At 39.2% G+C, this 10,407-nt stretch overlaps 1 protein-coding gene across 2 annotated transcripts in view; it reads left to right on the top strand.

The window, feature by feature from the left end:
* Positions 1–1,876: 1,876 nt before the first annotated feature.
* The window catches only part of rabgap1 (RAB GTPase activating protein 1), a 77,288-nt gene continuing 68,757 nt past the window's right edge, over positions 1,877–10,407 (top strand). For both annotated transcript variants that reach the window (XM_080876052.1, XM_080876051.1), the window contains exon 1: positions 1,877–2,019. The gene's annotated coding sequence lies outside the window, so the exon portion shown is untranslated. The remainder of the gene's footprint in view (positions 2,020–10,407) is intronic.

Raw genomic sequence — 10,407 nt, 5'->3', positions numbered from 1 at the left:
TATCACAATGATGCACCTACATTGCTTCAAAATGCAGCAGGACTATACATTCCTTCCTGCGTGATTGTTGCAGTGCATTTAAACTAATCAAATCAAAGTGGCTGTTAAAAGTGTGGACTTAAACATGAGGTGGTCAGTGTTATTGTGAAGCGTTCATTAGAAATCTCTTATTTCCTAACAGGCTAAGTATGTGTGTGAGCCTGCTGTGATGTGGTGACCTGGTTTTCAATATATTTAAACGGAGTATTGTGCTTTGTGTTCCCACGTACGTCCCTTATGAAACAACAGGCTGGACAGGAAGGGCCAGCATGGCACCGACACAATGAGAACCGTAGGTGTGTTTCTCATAACTGACTGCAGCGGGACATAGTTGTTGTTTTTTTTAAACCCAAGATATGTTGTAAACAGAAGGGCGCCATCAAGACTGTTTTGTTTTGGGGTTTTTTTTAATGAGGTGCAACACAAGGACCAGATATATTTAATAAGTGTATAAAACTGGTGATCAAAAAACAATTTCAAACTACGCAGTCCTTTTTTACAGATTTATTATGTGAAAACTGGAGCTGCATATGAATTTAAACAGAAACTTCTAATGGATAGTTTTTTGCAAAGTGAAAAAAAGGTATTAGAGACTTTTTACCTAAGTAAAAGAATCATTTTTAAATAGCTTAGTAGTTCACAGGATGTATATTTAAATATATTTAAGTTCTTGAACAAAATGTACTCACGTGAAATGGCACTGTTAGAATCATATGTATGATATTTTTCGATTATTTTAGAAATATTTATGTGTATGTATCTTTAACATTGCAGCTGTTGATGATTTTAATTACAGATATATTGCTCTGTAACTTGATCTATAATTGCACTCAAAATATAAAGTGCATGGAAATAGTTAAATGAAGTATAACTACATAAAACCTGAGTAAAGTACTTGCGTTAATGGTCCTATCTGTGCTCTCATCCAGTGGTGGGATTGTACTCTAGTCCAATGCATTTGGGGTGCAGGCAACTAGAGAAGGAGAACCATGTTTCAGAGGGACCATGTACAACCGATTCATCCCTTCTATACATACCCCTGGGCACCATCTACACTGAAGTACTGCAAAATTCTGGGTTTACATTTGATTAACTTGAGTGTGAACTATGGAAACAAAGACTGAAGAGACTGAAGAAGTCACTTGGATGTGTTGAAACGTTTCTCCCACTGAAAACGCTACGTCCAGATGAACAGACTCAACTTTTGGAGCTATGGAAACAAAGGTTCTTCTATGTAGAAGTGCATGAATTAATACAAGAGGAGAACATATCATTATTTTATGACTGTACCAACTATTGTACTATTAAGCCAAGGAGTTATATGGTCAGCATCAGCACCACATATGTTTACAACACTAAGAAAAGGAATGAGCACTCAAAGGTAAGAACTTGGGACTTCTGTGAAACCCCAGTCTGCCTTGTCATGAAAGAATGAAACATTAGTGTTTGAAGCTGCTGAAATCCAAGAATAAAGCAACAGGAAGTCTATGTGTAGTTGCACACCCTGAATATTTCATGATTACACCTACTTTCTCACCTGACAGCAGCAACTGTATATGATATAGATATGAAATAGATAAGAAAATCTATGAAATAGATATGGAAACCTCCATCTATACCATAAAAACCTCCAGAGCCAAGCACAGACATTCACGCCACTTGCAACTGCATTTATTTTGAAAAATGGAGAACAGACTCCTACTTGGCCCAGTGTGTTTGACACTTCTCATTTAAGATGAGCCCTGACTTAAAAAACAAAACAAAACAGACTCGTGTTATCAGTCAAAGCTGCACACCAGCCAGCGCCTCCTTTCTGCATAGACTGAGGAGCAGTGACAGACGCATGCGCGGTGTGGTTGTCAGCGGGTTGGTTGGGCTTGTGTTTACAGCTCGGCTGGATGCTGTTGTCTGCTGATGTTATTTGGGAAGTGCAATGTTGTGCCAGCCGCCGTTGGAATAAAAATAAAAGTGGGAACCAAGGTAAGCTGTTTTGCACTTGCGCACGCATTTATACTCGAGGTTAAGCGTGACTGTCTCCCTGGTCAGGAGGAAATATACCTGTTTGTTGGTTGGAAGTGCCAGAGTAGCATGGCTAGCAGGCGTTAGCTATCCAGCCATAATACTGTAATGGCCTGTATGAACACTCTGTCCATCGCGGGGCCAGGCAGCGGATTTATCTTAAAGTTATTTGCAACCCATTTACCTAAGAGTTTGCATTGATTGTGTCGTGTTGACGGAAGTGTCTGGGGAAATGTTCACTGTGCGATTAAACATTTTGGTCTGACTTTGAGGCTATAACTGCTATAGCTGTATTAGCTAACGTTAGGCAGGTTGGTGAGGGCTAACTGAAGCAGTAAGTGAACACTGGAGCTAGCGAGCTTCGCACGTTTTAATCGAGAGAAATAGATTAGTGCCTGCTCAGGGACAGGTGTGGTTTAATAGGCTGACAGGTAGCAGTTTTGCCTATATCCACATGGAAATGAATGTGAATGCTAAGCATGCCAGATTGTGTGTAGATGTTACAGTTGTCACTGTAGTGCAGAATATGGACATATATTAATACTTATCAATGCACTCATTATCAGATCGGATCGGTCCTTCCGTATGTTATGCAGTGCGATGGGGACCTGATGAATAAAAGGTCAAATAGCCAAGCATGTACTGAAGGCATATGTGATATTAATATACAAGTCAATAACTTCATAAGATCAGCAGCAGATATTAGAATTAGGCTGTCGGTGCTTTTAACGAGCCTTTCATGCTGTCATTGTTTCAAGAAGACGGAAACTTATAGTGCTATTACAAAATGCCCTGCAGGTATTTGCTGTACTGTTATAGTCACGTGCCAAGGGAATAACCAGGGAGGTTATGAAGTTCTTTCCTGGAATAACTTTATTATTATTATTTTTTAAATCATAGGCAGTCTGCCCTGCAGGACCCATTAACTACCAAAACACAACCTTGGAACAAAACTAGCTGTTTAAATACATTAATAACATTTTGCAAAAGGCCTCATTTTCCAGGGTAGTCCCCTTCAACCTTTTAAACTAACTTCGCTGACCCTGATTTCAATATATCAGAATGAGTGTGTGCTGTGTTACAGCTTCCTCTATGCTCTGTTTTACACTGTTAACATTGCACATTGTCAGTTCTTTAATGAGACAAGTTGTGTCAACACAAACTGACCAGAAGTTATATGCCATATTCCTCTCACTTAATGCTGATGACTACTGTCTGTCTATCTGTCTGTGAGCTTGAACAGTTTCCATCAGTCAGCTGATTGTTCCTGTTGTATTTCCTGAAACTCCAGTATTACGAAGCAAAGCTCGTTGCATATAATGCATTCGGTGCATGCGCTCGATAAGAACAAAACAAAGCCAAAAAAAAAGATTAGACTTTATGTAAATATTTGTTCTATTAACCATCAGCAGCTATATTAGAAGAGGAGGAAAGCCAGCACATTCACAGCTATACTTTATGGAAGCATTATGTTATGCATGTGTTTTCTTCCACATTACACAGTAACATACATAATGCTGGTTTTACTACAGATGCTTATGCACAATAAAGTACTTTATTTGTCTGATAAACAGACCGCTATATGGAGATTGCTATGATTGTTAATTTATGTGGTGTTGATAATATCAGGAACCACTTCATTCATCACTTATGGTAATTAAAACTTATGTTATCTGTTTAACATTAATACTTTTGTGGCTTTAGGGACAACTTAAAAAGCTGCTGAGAGGCTAAGATTGGGCCGTGCCACTTCTCTGATATGTTATCTGGAAAATGTCTCACAGAGATTCTTTCTTTCCTGTATCAGCAAAGAAAGAAGCGACTTACTGTAAAGTGCACTTAACAATCAAAAAAGTAAACAGCGATCACAAAAAAGTGACCAATAAACAAATACCAAACCCACTCCCCCAAATACAAACACATAAATGACATGCACAGGGGGCGATCGTGGCTCAAGAGTTGGGCGTTCGCCTTGTAATCAGAAGGTTGCCGGTTCGAGCCCCGGCTTGGACAGTCTCGGTCGTTGTGTCCTTGGGCAAGACGCTTCACCCGTTGCCTACTGGTGGTGGTCAGAGGGCCCGGTGGCGCCAGTGTCCGGCAGCCTCGCCTCTGTCAGTGCGCCCCAGGGTGGCTGTGGCTACAATGTAGCTTGCCATCACCAGTGTGTGAATGTGTGTGTGAATGGGTGGATGACTGGATATGTAAAGCGCTTTGGGGTCCTTAGGGACTAGTAAAGCGCTATATAAATACAGGCCATTTACCATTTACCATGCACATAGCTCAGCTAATATAAGTATATTACATTATATTATTATTAGGCCCTTACACCATAATAATAAATATCAACCACTAAAGACAATAAAGCAGAGTAAAGATGTCAAACTGAATAGATTTTAGCACCTCCCTCTATCACTACTGTTCAGATGTTTTTTTCCATATCTGGCTTTGGACTGAGATGCGAGTAACACCCCTCATACACACCTGTTTTTGGACAACTGATGTAGACTGAATGGCGAGGGCACCAACTGTTGTGGATTAGTGTTTCAGTGCATGTGCTGTGGGTGAGATGACTCTAATTCATACATTAGTTACATTAGAGTTCAAAAGTTCCCGGGCGTTTGATAACGGTTTACTTTTGGGGGAAATAATGTTTCCGCCAAATAACCAACGAATTGGACAAGTCTGCATCGGCCTCAACTTTGCACAACTGGATTTTGTTGCATGTACTGCTTCTTTGGAGCTTTATGGAGTTATTAAGCTCATTTGTGTCACACTGATGGATGCATCAGGGGCAATTAAGGGTTCAGTATCGTCCCCAAAGATACTGAGCAAGTGTTTCTGTGGTTAGTGAATTACCTGCTCTTCTTCCCAAGTAACAGCTATCCTCATGTTCAGTGTTAATCAAATTTAATTAATAATTAAAAAAAATGTATAGAAAAGACCTGATTACCTTCTGGATTTTAAATGTTATGACTTGGTGGATTAGACGTATTTCCGTCCTCAGTTTATGTGGCTTCTTATTAACGGTAGGGGGAAGCAGTTTATTGGTAAATAAATGTCTGCAGACTGTTGTAAAGCTATATCTAGCTAGCTGTACTGTACCTTGTATGGATGCAGCTGATTTGTATTTGATTCTTAATCATTCAGTTGCATTAGATGAATACCCACGTTGGATGAAACACTTGTGATACTCCATTAAAATCTGTGTCATCACCTAGGTGCACACAAAAACACTGAACACAGACCGAGCAGAAACTAAAAGTGGGCTCACTCAATCATCTGGACTGTTTGTGTTGAGAAGACATTAGCCTGATATCCGCAGACAGCTGGTTAGTATTAGCTGCCCAGCAGGGACCGACTGAATAAATTAGAATCCACATACTGTTCAGTCCACTTCCACGCCCTCATACTCTGTAGCTAGAGATAGCATCTCATCAACAACCACAGGCCGAGAGCTCAGATCACTATGCAGATCTGCGCCTCTTGCAAGACAACATTGTATGCACTGCTCACGAGAGTTGTCTTCTGTGTTTTTTCCTTGATACTCAGTAAATAGAAGAGCTATTTTAAGGTTAAATACATACACACACAAACCCACCCACATTTTTAGATGTGTGATCCAAAAATAGCACTCAATGTTAAGTCACCTGAAACAGAAACTTTGGTTGCATGTTAAAAGCAGGGTTAGATCATGTCATTTCAGCTGCTCATCTTATAAGGGTTGTACCTACCTCTCTATTTTTACTCACAGACCATTTGCACACTTCTTTTGAGTTATAGATGCTGTACGCTTTATTTCTTCCTTTTTCTTTCTTGCAGCCCTGCTTTGTTTTCCTGCATCTGGGCTTTGGCTTTGATAAGAAATTGCTCAATTTTTATTGTTAATTCACTAAACGACAGAAACTTTGACATACATATTTATCACTGAGGTAGGGACAAATGCAAAAGTGAGAATTCATATTCACTTTCAGTTCCATTTTCTGTATGTTCATCACACATAACTATTGTTGCATGCATGTTAACACACATCTAAGTGTCAGCTTTACTTTAAAAGCCATACCTCTATTTTTCAGAGACAACACCACTAAGTAAGTAGCTGTGAATAGCCAGTCCATGGCTGTAGCTCAGTATTTTACAGTGAACAGGTTTGTTGCAATCAGTTCTGTGTTTGTGAAATTAAAGGCAGGCCTGCCGTATTTTATTTAGTCACGTGAGATCATTTTATTGTTGAGCGCGAGTCTTTCGAGAGCATTCATACCACTTTATTAAACCAGGGGCCTCTGACCTGCAGTGAATCTGAATGAAGATTATAATTAGATGCTCACACAGTACAAATAAAATACTGTTTATGTGTGTGTTTCTTTGATTTTGCTTTGTACTGTTACACTCCCATTGTAGTAGATGAGCTGTTCTGTCACTTTTCCTCTTTTCCTCTTTCCTCCTTTTTCCCCCCTGCTATCTCCGCCTGGCTGAAATCAGTGCTGTGAGGCGGGTTGAAAAGGACTGTGGTGCAAGCCTGAATGCTCTGCCTGTGTCTGGCTGTGTCTTCCTCTCCCTCGTGAGGTGCACACAGGGCCCAGCTGGCAGCCCAGCTGGCAGCCCAGAACAGCCCGTTCAGCTGGATAGCAGTGGGAAGCAAAAAAAAAGAAAGAAGAAGCAGGCATGTGTTTCTAGTGTGTGTATTTTTACACATGGGTTAACATGGTATCCTCCTGTTTTCAACTTAAAATAAACTAAAGTGTGTGAGCCACTTTAAGGGATACACAGACCTCACCACTTTACTACTGTTATCGCTTTGTGTTGATTTATAGTTGATAAATGAGTAGACGATGTAGGTTGTAGTCCTGAAAGAAGATACTCAAAATGAACCTGGCTGCATTTTAAGGCTAAACGTGAGCTTACTTTATTTTCCTCCTTGACAGAGTAAATGTAACTTATATTGGTTTTCACATTTGTAGCATCTCATAGACATGCAGAGTATTCATGTTGAAGTCAGAGAACATTTTGGGAAACAAGCTTTGGAAGAACTATTGCTGCTTCATATCCATATGAACCTATGAAATATGCTGAACAGTTGAGTTATTGGATTCATCCAGGGTGTGGGCTCTTCTCTTCTCTTCTCTTCTCTTCTCTTCTCTTCTCTTCTCTTCTCTTCTCTTCTCTTCTCTTCTCTTCTCTTCTCTTCAACCTGCTACTCAAAACAAAGAATCATATAGTGATGAGACATAAAAAGTCAAATTAAAGTTGACTGAACAAATTAGTTTAAATTTGCTAAAAACACTCAAGGTATTGGAAATGACCTCCAATTTAAGGCATTTTAGAACCCAGATAATTTTAATGGTCAGTATCCTGACTGACTGGCAGCGATTGTCGATCTTCTTGGAAGTGTACCAAGGCAGTGAAAAGGTTGATAAGGAACAGTGTATCTTGGCAGGAGCAGGCAGAGCTCTGTTGGTGAGGCTAGAAAGGAAACTGGGGTGACAAGGGAAGCATTATAAGTCTTTTGGAGCCTCCTGCTAGTCAAAGTATTAGGTTTGTGTGTGTGCATGCACGTGTTTCTCAGTGAGTGCCTATTTGTGTTCATAATACAGCTGTCTGTGTGTTTTGTAGGGTATGTGACATCCAGCACAAGTGGGTATTTTTAAAAATGTATTTTATGTATGTATGGGTGTATATAGTATTGACTGTTGTATGTGCATAAAATCAAGTTTCGCCTGGCTTTCTCAAATCAAAGTGCAAGTCTTAGTATTTACCTTAAGAAAAGCAAACAACATGCTCTCTGGACCAGCAGGCAGAAGGCCTGACTATTAGACATCATAAAAAAGGTGGACATGGCTTTGGGGTCTGAAAGACGTGAGAAAACTGCCTCCGGGCTTGTGCTGACGAGTTTGTGGGCTTGGTTTCAGAAATAAGTTTCAGGATATGACTTATAATATCCAGCTTATGACTTGTAATGGGCAAGTGTTTAGCCAGTGAGCATGCAGTTTCATAAATCCACCTCTCACTTCTCACATCCAGTTTCAAAATGCTAAGATGAGCAATGGGAAATCGCTTCACAATGGGACTTCAGAAATCAGCGAGTGATGGCACTATAGCTATCCCTAAAGTTTATTTTAGCCATCTTTCCAAAAGTAGTTAAACAATTTGGAAAAAAAATATAAACAGTTAAAACAGGAATAAAGATCTGGACGAATGAAATATGTTGCTGTATGTGAAAAAGTAATTGTCCCTGTCCTGATTTCTTAGGTTTTGCCTGTTTTTACAACACTTGAATATTTCAGATCATTGAAAAGAGTTTAATGTTAGTCTAAGATAACCCATAAAAATTATTTTTAAAAAAATATATAATTTAATTTAATAAGAGGAAACGGCCACCCAAACCTTTCTGGCCCTTTCTCAAATCTTTCAGCCCTGGTTGCTACCAGACCTGCTGGATCAGTTAAATAGAACCTGTCTGACAATGTAAGGTAGGCTCATAGAATGCTCTCAGTCATTGACATCTGAGCGTTCTTAGGTGTCCAAAAAACAACACAAAGGCTCATCTCACCTTTGCCTCACCATAATGATCCCCAAGACTTTTGGGGAAATTTCTGTGGATTGACAGTCAAAAGTTGGACTTTTTTGGAAGATTTGAATCCCACTGCAACTTGTAACAAACTAACACAGCATTTCATAAAAAGAACATCATATCAGCAAACATGGTAGTAGAAGTGTGATGGTCTGGGGCTGCTGTGTTGCTTCAGGGCCTGGGTGACTTGGCATAATTAATGGATCCATGAATGCTGCTCTTTACCAGAAAATCCTGAAGGAGAATGTCTGGCCATCAGTTTATCCCCTGAAGCTCAAGTGCTTTAGGATTATACAGCTTTACAGTAATTCTGAACATACGAGCAAGGCCACCTCTGAATGGTTAAAATAAAATGTATTTTGTTTATTTATTTATTCAAACATAGGTTCATTTAAAAACTGTATTTTGTTAGATCTGAAACATTTAAATGCAACAAAACACTAAGAAAGCAAGAAAGGGGCAAGTACTTCTTCATGCCACTGTAATTTAATATTATTTTACCTGTTTGCTTTAATATGCACTACTTTCGAATTATGCTAGGCACTTTTGCTCTTTCTCTCTCTCTCTCTCTCTCTCACTCTCACACACACACACACACACACACACCAAGAGCCAAGAGTAGTGTAAACATCTGCAAAGTATCCTCAAGACTGAAAGCCTGCAGGGATGAAAGAGACTGGGGATTGATGCAAAGGACCGTGTCTGAATGCTACTGAGTCTGATGCTTAGTTTTCTTTTGGACTGGTATTTGCTTTACTTTGTCAGATATTCTCTTCAATTAATATTATTTCATATGGAACAAGACAGTTGCCAGACCAAACATCCAAGAGCACAAAATGAGAGTAAACCGTCATATCGCAGAAACCAGTATAGATTTGGCTTATTAATAGCTACAGTTAGTAGTTACAGTTAATTAGTCTTATTGAGGTGTCTATAAAGTATACTGGGATTAGAAAATCACCAAACTATGTATGAAATAACAGCAATGACAATGTTTTAAAATGATCTGCTCAGCAAAGCTATCAGCAGAGTAAATAAGCTGCCAAAGAAGCACAGTCCATAGACACGCATGCAACCGTGTTGTCTGTTGCAACATAAGTAACAACGCCCATGCAGAATGAGAGTTATCATTAAATATTCTCAGTATATACTAGTTTTAACGATATATTTGTGTTACTTTGTACCTACATTGTACACAGTGTATCAAATTATTGTTGCACAACTAACCTGTAAGGTAGGGTCTAAGCAAGTTGTGGTGTGTTCGTCCATTTGCTTTATAGTGTTTATGCTAGTGTGGGATGTTAAAGTAGCACTGCATATTTTTGTTGGTCATTAATATTCAGAAAAGACAGAATAGATTATAACAGGTATGCATGGGAGCACCTTTTTTGATTAGAAAGTGAAACAGGTGGAGAAGGTAAATAGAGGTGTGTGTGTGTAATTTGTGTGCACAGTCCCTCATTACAAAGTGGGTGAAACATAGTTTCTAACTCCTTGGCATTAATTATGATATTTATCCAGTAAAGGTTAGCATAATTGGCTGTCAGCTGAATGGTCTTTGTGTTATGATTGTGTTATAGCTCATTCAGACTAGAGTCGAAATAAGACAACCTTCTTGCAACCAGGAAAGGTCAAAGGTTGCCTGGTGATTGTGTTTAACTTTGTCATATTTGGCAACTGATTGCAAGTAGTTGCAGCTACCAACTGGTTGCCAAGAAGTTGGCCATGCTGATTTTTTTTTTTTTTTTGCTTTTCATACACATGAAACATAACAAATGTTA

The sequence above is a fragment of the Rhamphochromis sp. 'chilingali' genome (assembly GCF_963969265.1).
Source record: "Rhamphochromis sp. 'chilingali' genome assembly, chromosome: 2".
Lineage (NCBI taxonomy): Eukaryota > Metazoa > Chordata > Actinopteri > Cichliformes > Cichlidae > Rhamphochromis > Rhamphochromis sp. 'chilingali'.
This window is presented reverse-complemented; position numbering and strand designations above follow the sequence as displayed.